Consider the following 14,690-nt stretch of genomic DNA (forward strand, 5'->3'; position numbering starts at 1 on the left):
CACCTGCAGACGCAAGGTAACAGCATTAAAGACGGTTGGTCTCTCTCAGGCCTTCCTGGCATCCCTCTGGCACTTTTTTTATACGTATAATTTTTAAAGTTTTTATTTATTTTGGGAGAGAGGGAGAGAGTGGGGGTTGGGCAGAGAGAGAATTCGAAGCAGGCTTTGTGCCATCAGCACAGGGCCCCGTGCAGGACTCGAACCCCCCAACCGTGACGTCGTGACCTGAGTGGAAGTCAAGAGGTAGACCCTCAACAGACTGAGCCGCCCGGGCCCCCCTCTCTGGCCCTCTCTTACCTCTTCGCCTACTCTCTCGTTCACCACCGCACAGTGATTTAGCTACTTCGTTCCGTTGAAGAACCCGTTTAATTGGCTTAATGGGCCTTCACTTCATTAGGGACACTTGGCCTTTATTAATCCCTCCTTCTCCGAGATGCTTTAGGAAGAATCACTGCCAGAGCCAAATTTTAAGGAAGGGAGGGGGAATCTCTTAAGAGTTTCCCTCCAAGTTTCATTAAGAAGTTTCAATAAGAGTTTCATTAAGTTAATTACTAATCCCTGCGGCTCTTCACATTGAACAGCATCCTCCTGTCCCTAGAACAGAGAACACCTTTATTTGAAAATGTGTTTGAGTTGGGATAATGATGTGTCAGGGTCTGACCTTGAGCAGTCATTTCCTGCTTAGGGAAATTAGAGGCGGCCGGGCTTGCTCTTGGAGGAGTCCCCTGAAAGCAGCAGTGGCTGATTTCCCCGGAAGACCCGGCACGGACATGTTCCTGGCCTCCCAACCCCCTATGGCTAAAAGAAAAAAGTGACCTGCGTTGTCAGCTGCGAGAATACATTTTTGTGCATTTTACGCCACCCCATGTTGATTAGGGCCCTAAACAGAGGGCCCGTGGGGCTGGATGGAGCATTAGGACTGTCTCTCATTAAGCTCTGAGTATGAGGAGCAGCTAGGGGACATGGGGACATGGGGACACAGCGACACGGGGATGTGGGGACACGGGGACACAGGGACAGGGGACACAGGGACACGGGGACACAAGGACACAGGGGCATGGGGACACAGGGACACAAGGACATGGGGACACGGGGACACGGGGACATGGGGACATGGAGACATGGGGATGTGGGGACATGGGGACATGGGGGCACAGGGGCATGGGGACACAGGGACATGGGGACATGAGGACACAGGGGGATGGGGACACAGGGACACAGGGACACAGGGACACAGGGACAGGGGACACAGGGACATGGGGACACAAGGACATGGGGCATGGGGACACAGGGACACAAGGACATGGGGACACGGGGACATGGGGACACAGGGACACAGGGACATGGGGACACAAGGATACAGGGGCATGGGGACACAGGGACACAAGGACATGGGGACACAGGGACATAGGGACACGGAGACATGGGGACACAGGGACACGGGGATGTGGGGACATGGGGACACAGGGGCATGGGGACACAGGGACATGGGGACACAGGGACACGGGGATGTGGGGACACAGGGACACGGGGATGTGGGGACACGGGGACATAGGGACAGGGGACACAGGGACATGGGGACACAAGGACACAGGGGCATGGGGACACAGGGACACAAGGACATGGGGACACGGGGACATGGGGACACGGGGAACAGGGACAGGGGAACATGGGGCACATTTCCCAGGGCGGGAGAAGCCTCCCAGACAAGAGTCAGCCAACATCATGGTGCTTAGAGTCAAAATGGTTTTTGCCCAAAGATCATTGCAAAACACATATAGACAAATACTGTAAAATAAAATAATGAGCATGTTTGTGGCTTCTATGAGTATGAACAGAAAACCAAAGAAAAATATGATTTATTAAAAACAAATTTTAAGCAAAAGCCTCTGCCTTTTCTGGAGTGTGTTTCTTGATGACACAAAGTGATTATGAGGTAGGTGAGCTATCAAATAAAGAGGCTATCGCCTCAGTCACACACATGAAAACGCGCCCATCTAAGAAAGCAGAAATCTCGTGGACCGTTGGTGGGAATGTCAAATAGTGCAGCCACCATGGAAAAAAAAATATGTGGGTCCTCAAAAGATTAAACATAGAATTAAATTGTTTTTGATGTTTTGTTTTATTTTTGAGAGATAGAGGCAGAACATGAGCAGGGGAGGAGCAGAGAGAAGGGGAAACACAGGATCTGAAGCCCCGACGGGGGCTCAAACCTACGAACCGCGAGATCATGACCTGAGCTGAAGTCAGACGTTTAACCGACTGAGCCACCCAGGCGCCCCTAACGTTTATTTATTTTTAAGAGAGGGAGAGAGAGACAGAGCCCCAGCGGGGGAGGGGTAGAGAGAGAGGGAGACAGAATCTGAAGCATGCTCCGGGGTCCGAGCTATCAACACAGAGCCCGATGCGGGGCTTGAACCCACGAGCGGTGAGATCATGAGCTGAGCTGAAGTCGATGCTTAACTGACTGAGCCACCCAGGCACCCCAAACATACAATTACTCTAAGATCTAGCAATGAGCTTCTGGGTATACACCCCAAAGAGCTGAAAGCAGTGTCTTGAAGAGACATTTGCACCCTCACGCCCAGAGCAGCATTGTTTACACTAGCCCAAAGTAGGGCGACTCAAGTGTCCATTGATGGATGAATGGATGAACAAAATGTGGTGTAGACATGCCACGGAATATTATTCAGCCTTAAAAAGGAAGGACATTCTGACGCCTGCTACAATATGGATGAACCTGAGGGCATTATGCTAAGTAAAATAAACCAGGCACAAAAAGACAAATACGCTTTGATTCCACTTACACGAGGTGCTAGGGTGGTCAACTTCACAGAGATGGAAAGTTGAAGAGTGGGCGCTGGGGACGGGGGGTGGGGGGGAAGGAAAACAGGGAGTTAGAGTTTGGTGGGTACCGAGTTTGAGTTTGGGAAGATGTAAAGTGTTCTGGAGACGGAGGGCCGTGGTGGTGACACAGCACTGGGAACGTACTCGATGACTTTGAACTTACAAATGGCGAAGACGGTAAGCGTTTTGTGTGTCTTACCCCAATTTAAAACAAAAATGTGGGGGCGCCTGGGTGGCGCAGTCGGTTAAGCGTCCGATTTCAGCCAGGTCACGATCTCGCGGTCCATGAGTTCGAGCCCCGCGTCGGGCTCTGGGCTGATGGCTCAGAGCCTGGAGCCTGTTTCCGATTCTGTGTCTCCCTCCCTCTCTGCCCCTCCCCCGTTCATGCTCTGTCTCTCTCTGTCCCCAAAATAAATAAATGTTGAAAAAAAAATAAAAAATAAAAATAAAACAAAAATGTGTCCGGGAAATACACCGCACTCAGCGACTTTTCCCCACATATGGCAAAACAGTCCCAAGTGAGGGATGGAGTTAGGTTGCCTCCCACACCTTTGACTCCTGTCAGGGCATTTCTCAGTCACCCTCAGATCACCACGGAAGCCCCTCTTGGCTCCCAGACTAGATCAGGCCTCCCTGTGACACTTGCTCCTCCTTCTGGGCTGCCGTTGGCCAAGCACATTCTCTCTACAAGTCACTGAGCTGGATGGGTGTGTTCAGTCACCATGTCAACCTGGAACCGTAACTCCCTGTTTAATGTTGTCTCTTCTCCTACAAGAACCCACGACCTAAGAGTAACATCTCCCATTCCATGTGGAATCTCCATGCCCAGTGTAGAGCATGCACACAGTAGACACTTAATAAGTGCTGGTCGAATAAACACCACTGTGAATGTCCATACAATGTCTATTACTGCTTTTAGCCTGTAGATTTTAATTTTTTTTTCTCGTGCATTGTGATTGGCAGATGCTCTTCAAAAATTCCTACAGACAACATCAAAAGTAGCAGGCCCCAACCCAGAAGCTCTTAAATTATTCACAGCAAATCCCAATGAGCCACTCTTGGTATTACCAGAATCCCCAACTACACATCCTTAGCAGTCCCTGCTGTGTTTCTTCTAGGCTTCCCAGGAGCTAAATAAATAGCAAATGACCACTGATGTCCTTCCAGATGTTTTGTTACGATATCCTTCTCCAAGGAGAGCGAAGGCTCAAACCTTGGACTGCATGATAGCCAAAGGTAGGTTGTGTTCATTTAGACTGATCTCTAGAGGGGGCCACGAAGTCTGTTCCCCAGAGTTAGGCAGCACTGATGTTTCTCCCAGCGCATTTCTTTTACTTCCCTCTTGTAGCTGCTGTACCAGAGAGCCCATCTGGATGACAGCTAAGTCTCCACCCACAGGGAACCCTGCAAGACATCAAATAGTTAAGGGATGTTTATCTTCGTGGGGCTTTCACCCCCACAGTCAGCTGTCACAATATTTATTAGTTTCATTCATCAAAGCTGGCCCTTTAAAACTTCGTTGGCTAACGCTTGCTTTTTTTTTTAACAGTGTCTGAGGTTGGGGAGAAACATTCTTACCCTCTTGTTTAATCTCACTGGCTGGTGAGATTGCAACATATGTGCCCCATACTTCCTTTCCATTCTAAATACTAGAACGTTTGGGTTTTCGAAGGGTGTCAGAGAAATAAGATATTATTCTAAGTCACATCTTCAAGTAATTATTACCAGATTTTTTACTGTCATCATCCGGTGTGAAAGAATAAAAAAACAAATCGTCCATTTAATCTGATTGCTTTTGAATTTTTAAAGAGTATTGGGTCAAATGATTTAACATTGTTTCCTAGCACATCAAAAGAGCTTGAATCTTCAATAACCAAAGAAACCTCAAATATACCCATGTGTTTCTTTTTTCCAGATAAACACTAAGTTACCACTGTTTATTTGGTTTTTTAGAACAGGAACTTGCAACATCTTTCCTTGGCTACTACCTGGCTGGATTGGTAATTAAATCTTATTTTATCCTGGTTAGAAAAGTACATTTTTTCTTTAGCAACATGGAATGGTAACTACTTGCCACAGTTACTGGATCAAACATGGCCAAGAAAGACTCACAATTATGTCTAAGTGCAATTACGAATACGCCATAAAGCGTGTAACCTGAGAAATAGTGCTTTAGGGGGTTAAGACTCCAAGTGATGAATTGTGATGGAAAGATAAACTTTGTAAATGATAGAGACACTGAACTACAAATGAAATCGTATTCTTTTGTGTGTTCTATTTTTCTGAGCACAAATACTTGATACACAGGGAAGACTTTGGCTTTGAGCCATTTGGAATAGAGAATTAGAAAGGGAATCACAGAACAAACCCAAGTGAGAAAAATGGGGATAAACATAAGAACAGAAACTATAAATATAAAACAGAAATGAAAACAAGGTAGAGGTGCACACAGACATACGTGACTCCGTGTGTGTGTGTGTGTGTGTGTGTGTGTTAAACGTAAAAGCCAGGAAACAAGATAGACAAAATCCAGAATAGTTGTGGACAAAAGGGAACCTGCATGCACTGTTGGTGGGGACGTAAACTGGTGCGGCCACTGTGCAAAATAGTGTGGAGGTTTCCTTTAACAATTAAAACGAGACCTACCATACCATCCAATGATTCCACTTGTGGATATTTACTTGAAGAAAATGAAAACACCGATTCAAAGAGATATGTGCACCACTGTGTTCCCTGTATCTATTGCTGGATGAGTGGACACAGAAGCTGTGGTACACACACACACACACACACACACACACACACACACACTGGAATATTACTCAGCCACACACACAAAAAAACAAGGAAACCCTGCCATTTGTGACAACATGAGTGGACCTGGGGGGCATTATGGGAAGGGAAATCAATCAGAAAGACAAATGATTACACTTCAATGTGGAATCTGAAAACCAAAACAAATGAACGAAACACAATAGAAACAGACTCACAGACACAGAAAACAAAATGTTGGTTACCAGAGTGGGGAAGGGCTGCCGGAGGGCAGAATTGGTGAAGGAGATTAAAAGGTACAAACGTCCAGATATAAAATAAATGTCATGGGCTATAATGTACAGCATAGGAAACACAGTCCGTAATACTGAAATAACTTTGTGTAGTACACAAACTTATTTGATAATGTATAAAAATATTGAAACATTGTTATGTGCTCCTGAAACGAATTGGATATTGTTTGTCACTTACACTTCAATTTGAAAACAAGAAAAATCATCTCACACACAAAACAAACCTGGAAGAGTTGTTACTTTTGGTGGGATGGAGGTGGACCAGGGAATAATTAAGGAAGGAAGGCTTAGAGACAACTCACGCAATGCATCTGTGCTCTCGTGTGCATCACATATCGCCTAACAAATATATTTTATCAAATACAGTCATCACAGGGGCGCCCGGGTGGCTCAGTCAGGTAAGCGTCCGACTGTTGATTTCAGTTCAGGTCATGATCTCAACGGTTCGTGAGTTCGAGCCCCGCGTTGGGCTCTCGGCTGTCAGCACAGAGCCTGCTTCAGATCCTCTGTCCCTCTCTTTCTCTCTCTGCCCCTCCCCCGCTCGTGCTCTGCCTTTTTGAGAGAGAGACAGAGACACAGCACGAGTGGGGGAGGGGCAGAGAGAGAGGGGGAGACAACAGAATCAGAAGCAGGCTCCAGGCTCCGAGCTGTCAGCACAGAACCTGATGAGGGGCTCAAACCCGTGAACTGTGAGATTATGACCCATGAACTGTGAACTGTGAGATCATGACCTGAGCCGAAGTCGGACGCTTAACTGACTGAGCCACCCAGGTTTCAAGCTTGTCTTGAAAATAAATATTACAAAATATAATATTAACCATCTATTTCTCTTAACCATTTTGGGTGAAACCGTTTCTGAAATCGTTTTTTTTTCCCCCTTCTGAAAGTACTTCGAATGTACTCAAAGCTGTTTGTATGAATTCGGGTTATTTTGTGTACAAAACTTACTGTATCGTGCTCGAAGTCACCGGTGGTCTCGGGACTGACAGAGCTGTCCCGGGTGTTTGTCCCTGTGTGAAATGTCACTGCTGAGGATTTAATGAGCTTCCAGTTTGCTTGTTTTCTGTTAGACTGTTACGGGACAGTTCTTGCTATACTCACTCAGATTCCTCGCTTAACCTCTGGCCCCACGCTGCATCAACCTCTTTGTTGGTTCCCTCCCTGAACCCCCTGTCAGCCACCCCCTTCTCATGCCCTTTGAGGCTCAGCCCTGGGCTGCGCCTGACCTCCTGCTGCCTGTCCCTCTCTTCCCAGCCCTCCTCCGACAAGGTCAAGGGTCTGTATACCCTCCTGCTCTTCCGGACTTTCCCCTCCTGTATGTGCAGTACCTCAACCACACAGTACCTTCCAAACCTGCTACTATCTCTGCAGAAGACACCCTCCCTCCTCCGTCTGGCAAATCCTGGGAGCCAGGCCATTAATTAATTGCAACGGATTCTACAATTAGCTAGAACTGTGGCTAAGCGTCAGGGAAACTTGTCCCCACCCAGTGAGCAGGAAGCAGTGACTGCGAGGCTAGCTGCTTCTTTCCTGTTTGTTCCCAGGCTCACTTCCCACACTGGGCTGCCCTTGCCTCCTCTGTCGCCCCCTGACAACAAAACCCACATCCGTCTTGTTCACCTTGTCCCGATGCCTAGTGAGATGCTGGCATTATTTACTCCAGAGCCAGCACTGACTGAGTGGAGCAGGTGCCCCCGCTTGGCTCTGTGGTTAGTGGTCTGGGAGTCTTTGCACACACAGCCCGGGCCTAGTGACAGCACCTCATGGTGGCTTGTTGTGACCCATCTGTGGCCCCCGCTAGGTCGTGAGCTCCAGGGGCTCAGGGACTGGGCTTTCCTCTTCCTGGTGGCCTGACCTTAGTAGTTCTGCCTGACATGGAAATAGTCGCTGAACATCTGCTTTTTGGGTAGATACGTGGTGACATTCCCCAAGTAGTCCCGGGGGTGAGAGAGGGCTTAGGAAATGTACATGCAAGATACAAATACGGGCTTTTCCAGAATTCTTCTTTTCAAGATCTAAAGATAATACCATTTCAGTACTGGCAGTAAAATCTCAGGGAGAATCACTGTCTACAAGAAACCCTCCGGACGGGTGAGTGGCGATGTCTGGAGCTGGAAGAGAGTTCTGGGCTAGAGCCGCTGACGTGGGAGCCCTAGCTGGTGCCTGGTGGTGGGAGCCGTGCTCTTTTGGAGCCTCTGGGAACACAAGCACTTACGGGATTGAAGGCCCAGGGACAGGGATGGAGACCAGCAGTGACCAGAGTGCAGCCGGACTGGTTTCCAGGACCAAGGTCCCCTGCCCTCACACATGGTTCAGTGCCAGAGTCCTAAGATTCTGGGTCATAGAGCCTGTTTCTTCAGATGAGGGGCTGGAGGGGAGACTGTCTGTCTTCAAGGGACCCTGGATGAGGCAGTGGGGCTGGGCGAGGGGAGAAGGAGAGGCGAGGGCACCAGAGGACCTGGAAGGTGGGACCTCAGTTTTGCCAGGACTCGTCCTGACAGAAGCCGCATCCCGTGTGCTCCACACTTGAGGAGAAGTGTTCGTGGTGTAGGATTTGTTATATTCTAGGCCAGGCGGGGAGGACACGGAGTGAGGGCACGTGGGTGTCACACAACCACATCTGACACTCACATCCTACGTTGATGCCCTGTTCCACATCTTCCTGCCTTGAAGGAATTGTTGCTAGCGATGTCTGAATGTGAACTGGAGCCCAAGACTCATTTGTCTGATGACACAGAGTAGAGCAGTTGCCAGGAAGAAGTCTTTGCCAAGTCACTTTTGATTCCAGGACTTAATGGGGGTCACTGAGGCTCACATTTTCAGAGTCCTTGTTAATCATAGATGGTATGCTAAGATTGACCAAACAAGGAAAAGGGAAAAGAGTTTTATTCTTGACGTTTGCTCGGGCTGGTTATTATACACGTTGTCCTACTCATGGAGGCTTGCATGAGAAAAATAAAGAAAATTCTATGTTTTGTTTGAAACGTCAGCATTGGGCTTAGGAGAAGCTTGAAACCAGCCTCTGCTGAACCAGCTCACAGGATCTCCCCTCCGTGATGATGGTTAATTTTGTGTCGCACTGATTGGGCCCTGGGCGGCCCAGATTCAACGTGATTTCTGAGTGTGTCCTCGAGGGTGTTTGTGGGTGACATTAGCATGTGGAGCAGTGAACTCGGCAGACTGCCCCCTCCCCAATCTGTCAAGGCCCCGAATGGAACAAAAAGTGGAGGAAGGGAGGACCATTCGTTCCTGCTGTCCTTGCACTGGGAGTGACATCCTCAGCTCCCCTGGTTTTTGGGCCTGCAGACTTGGACTGAATGAATGACACTGGCTTTTCTGGGCCTCTTGTTTGCAGACAGCAGATGTGGGACTTCTCAGACTCCATAATGCTGTGAGCCCATATTTCCTTTTATGTACGTATATAAAATACATGATCTCTTTGGTTTATCCTGCATACACACATCCTATTAGTTCTGTTTCTCTGCAGAACCCTGACTGACACGTTTCCCTCTGTACAACCAGCTGGCGAACCCTCAGCCCTGGCCGGGTGGCACATTCTAGAACGTTCACCCGTCTGCATCTACCAGTTGAGTTACAAGCTGACCAAGAGTCAGTTACGTTCCTCTCTACATCTCTTTTTTCGCATTGAACTTGGTGGTGCAATGACCTAACTTGATGACATTATGTAACCTGATGAAATAGGGGTAGAAGATATGAATTATGTTTTTATTATAATGTGATTAAAGTAAACCAATGCCTTCTTGATATTCGATAAAAATGAGTCACCAAAAATGTCTAAATGTGGGTGAGTCAAATATGAAAGAAAGAGTATGGTAAGAATCTGGGACTTTGGATTCAGATTGTTTCCAAGTGTTTTGAGTACAGGTTCAACTTTAAAGAAATCAGATTTGCAAATTATAAACAATGCATTACAAATGTGGTCTGTGCAACAAAGAACATGGAGAAGTCCTATCAGGAGACGTGTGTTTAAAGAAAAGATCTTCACTCTTCATGAGAAGATATAAGTACATTCTTTTTGTTTTAGGTTAATTTTTTTTTAAATAAATGGGATATTAAGTGATGGAGATTCTACTAAGCATGTCTTAAACAATATAGATAGAGTGGTCTGCCAGACCTCCATTCATAAGCCTCTCAGCCTGCATGGACGCCCCATTTCTTTTCTTGAGTATGGGGGCCTGCTGGGGTCACCTCGCTCTCAACACACCCTGAGGTCACTGATCCTGGGAGGGGGCAGCCCTGCCCACCTCAGGGTCGTAGGGAGGAATCCACGCAAGAGGCCTCATCCCCAAGACTGCTGAGCACAGCCCATGCACAAAGGAGCTCCATAAATGTTAGCTGTTCTTTCCTTTTGTAAAACAAAATTTTAATGTTTATTTATTTTTGAGAGAGAGAGAAACAGAGTGGGGGGAGGGCAGAGAGAGAGTGGGAGTCACAGAACTCGAAGCAGGCTCCAGGGTCTGAGCTGTCAGCACAGAGCCCGACGTGGGGCTCGAACCCATGGGGCATCATGACCTGAGCCCAAGTCGGACGCTTAACCGACTGAGCCACCCAGGCACCCCTGTTCTTCTTTTTTAATTGCCGCCTTTTTATCTGACTACCTGAATGCTTACCTGCCTACAGAAAATGGTGTTTAATTCCAGGCACACAGAAAAAGACGTGCAAAGTTTGGAGTGTTAATAGTCTTGCCTTCTCTGTGCTCTTATTATTAATTTTTTATTTCAGTGTTCTTTCTGGCTCCCAGAGGTGGAACTCTACCCAGAGGTTGGCAAACTTTCTGCATAAAGGGCCAGGTAGTAAATGTGTTAAGATTCACGGGCCAGAGAATATAGCAACTATTCACTCTGCTGCAGTGGTTATGAAGCAGCCATAGACAGTATAGAAATGGGTGGACGTGCTTTTGTGTCAATGAAACTCTGCTTAAAACACAGGCAGCAGAGGCGCATGGGTGGCGCAGTCGGTTAAGCGTCCGACTTCAGCCAGGTCACGATCTCACGGTCCGTGAGTTCGAGCCCCACGTCAGGCTCTGGGCTGATGGCTCAGAGCCTGGAGCCTGTTTCCGATTCTGTGTCTCCCTCTCTCTCTGCCCCTCCCCCGTTCATGCTCTGTCTCTCTCTGTCCCAAAAAAAATAAATAAACGTTGGAAAAAAAAAAAAACAAGCAGCAGGTTGGATTTGGCCTATGGGCCATAGTTTGCTGAGCCTTGTGTCTATAACAAGAGTTTTTAACTGAATGAGAGATCAGTAAACCTGGAGAAGTGTATGCAGATTTGGGGTATGTGTTTTTCTGGACAGAGGAGTCATGATTTTCTTCAGATTTCAAAAGCACCTTGATTAATAACTTTAAGAAACATTGCTTTAAAGAAACGGCCTCTGCTGAGCTCCCATGGCATTTCATTTTTTTTAATATTGTAATTTTTTTGGAGGTATGTCTGTTCATGTCTTCTGCCCATTTCTTCACTGGATTATTTATTTTGGGGGTGTTGACTTTGATAAGTTCTTTATAGATTTTGGATACTAAGCCTTTATCTGAAATGTCATTTGCAAATATCTTCTCCCACTCCATTGGTTGCCCTTTAGTTTTGTTGGTTGTTTCCTCCACTGTGCAGAAGCTTTTTATCTTGATGAGGTCCCAATAGTTCATGTTTGCTTTTGTTTTCCTTGCCTCCTGTCAGAGCGGCTAAAATTAACAACTGAGGAAAGAACAGACGTTGGTGAGGATGTGGAGAAAGGGGAACCATCTTACACTGTGGGTGGGAAGGCAAACTAGTACAGCCACTCTGGAAAACAGGAAAACTCAAAACGTTAAACATAGAGCTACCTTATGACCCAGCAATTGCACTGCTAGGTTTTTATCCAAAGGATACAAAAATGCTGATTCAAGGGAGCACACCCCCCCCAATGTTTACAGCAGCACTATCAATAATAGCCAAATTATGGAAAGAGCCTAAATGTTCATGGACTGATGAATGGATAAAGAAGATGTGCACACACACACACACACACACACACACACACACACAGGAATATTACTCAGCCATCAAAAAGAATGAAATCTTGCCATTTGCAAAGACATGGGAGGTGCCTGGGTGGCGCAGTCGGTTAAGCGTCCGACTTCAGCCAGGTCACGATCTCGCGGTCCGTGAGTTCGAGCCCCGCGTCAGGCTCTGGGCTGATGGCTCAGAACCTGGAGCCTGTTTCCGATTCTGTGTCTCCCTCTCTCTCTGCCCCTCCCCCGTTCATGCTCTGTCTCTCTCTGTCCCAAAAATAAATAAACGTTGAAAAAAAAATTAAAAAAAAAAGACATGGATGGAGCTGGAAGGTATTGTGTTAAGTGAAATAAGTCAGTCAGAGAAAGACAAATACCATAGGATTTCACTCATATGTGGAATTTAAGATACAAACCAGATGAACATAGGGGAAGGGAAGAAAAAATAAAATAAGGTAAAAACAGAGAGGGAGGCAAACCATAAAAGAATCTTAACTATTGAGAACAAACTGAGGGCTGATGGAGGGAGGAGGGTGGGGGTGGGCTAAATGAGTGATGGGGATTAAGGAGGGCACCTGCTGTGATGAGCACTGGGTATTATAGGTGAGTGGTGAATCATTAAATTCTACTCCTGAAACCAAAAAATAAATATGTAAACATAAAAAAATAAATAAATTGCAAATTATAAGATAAAAAAATACTGTGATTTTAAAGATTTATTTATTTTTAAAACTTTATGTTGAAATAGTTATAGAGTCACAAAACGTAGTACAACAAAGCCCTGGGTCCCTTTCACTAGTTTCTCCCCATCGTTACATTTTACATAATTATAGTATGATATTAAAACCATGGCATTGGTACAATATGTGAGTATAGTTCTCTGACATTTTATAACATGTAGATTTATGTAACCACTACTGTAATCAACCACTAATCTATCTTCCATCTGTACAGATATTTTTCCTTTCATGAATGGCCTTGTGAGATTTGACTTTTATAACTCTACATGATACCCTTGAGATCCATTCAAGTCGTGTAGCATTAATTTGTTCCTTTTTCTTGCTGAGTAGTATTCCTTGGCGTGGATATACCCCTGCTTATTTAACCATTCACTCCTTGAGGAACATTTTGGTTATTTCCAGATTTTTGGCTATTACATCTAAAGCTGCCATGAACAATCGTGTGTAAGATTTTGCGTGGATATATATTTTCCTCCCTCTGGGATAAATGCCAGGAGTACAATGCTGAGTCATATGGTAATTGCATACTTAACTTTTTAAGAAAGTGCCAAACCGTTTGCCAGAGTTAATCATTTATTTTAAAAAATAGCATGAATATATGCCATGCACATGCATAGGAAAACATAAAAATGCAAGAATTACTGAAAAATCTAAAATCTCCTTGTGCACTGCCCAGTCCCAGACTTCCTCCTCCTAGATCTTTAGTCAGGTGTACATCCCATTATTCCTACATTATTATTCCAAAACTCACCTTTGTCCTTTGTTGTGGGCATCTTTCTATGGAGCAGCTATAAATTTTTGTCACTCCTTTTTAACTGATGAGTAGATATACCGTAGTTTATGTAAGCATTCCTCATATTTAAAGACTGGTTATTTCCAATTTTCACCAGCATTGAGAAATGATGAAACAAGTCTCTCTGAGATGCTTCTGTGTTTACATTTGTGTGTCTCAAAAACAGCTAGGGGTGAAATTGTGACACATTTCTGACACTTCCAAATTGCCTTCCTACAGAATATACCAATCAATACTCCTGCCAACAATGTATGTTTCTTCACACCCACATCCACACTGGATATCAACTTTATTAATTTTTATTAATTTTAGTGATTTCTCAGAGTGCAGAATATTTTATTGTTACTTGCATTTCCCTGATTAACAATGAGGCTGGGGCGCCTGGGTGGCTCAGCTGGATAAGCATCCAACTCTTCATTTCAGCTCAGGTCATGATCTCATGATTCATGAGTTCAAGCCCCCACATCAGGCTCTGCGCTGACAGTGCAGAGCCTGCTTGAGATATTCTCTCTCCCACTCTCTCTGTTCCTCCTCTGCTCACTTTCTCTCTCAGCAAAACAATGAGGTTGCACATTTCCTCTTCATGATTTCACCATTTTATTTATTTTTTTATTATTTATTTATATATTTTAAAATTTACATCCAAGTTAGTTAGCATATAGTGCAACAATAATTTACCCAATAGCCCATCCCCCTCCCACAACCCCTCCAGTAAGCCTGTTTGTCCTCCATATTTAAGAGTCTCTTATGTTTTGTCCCCCTCCCTGTTTTTATATTATTTTTGCTTCCCTTCCCTTGTGTTCATCTGTTCTGTGTCTTAAAGTCCTCATATGAGTGAAGTCATATGATATTTGTCTTTCTCTGACTAATTTCACTTAGCATAATATCCTCTAGTTCCATCCATGTAGTTGCAAATGGCAAGATTTCATTCTTTTTGATTACCGAGTAATACTCCATTGTGTGTATATATATATATATATATATATATATATATATATATATATACCACATCTTCTTTATCCATTCATCCATCGATGGACATTTGGGCTCTTTCCATACTTTGGCTATTGTTGATAGTTCTGCTATAAACATTGGGGTGCATGTGCCCCTTTGAAACAGCGCACCTGTATCCCGTGGATAAATACCTAGTAGTGCAATTGCTGGGTCATAGGGGAGTTCTATTTTTAGTTTTTGAGGAACCTTCATACTGTTTTCCAGAGTGGCTGCACCCGTTTGCAT

Source organism: Felis catus, chromosome B2, assembly GCF_018350175.1.
Source record: "Felis catus isolate Fca126 chromosome B2, F.catus_Fca126_mat1.0, whole genome shotgun sequence".
NCBI classification, from domain to species: Eukaryota; Metazoa; Chordata; class Mammalia; order Carnivora; family Felidae; genus Felis; species Felis catus.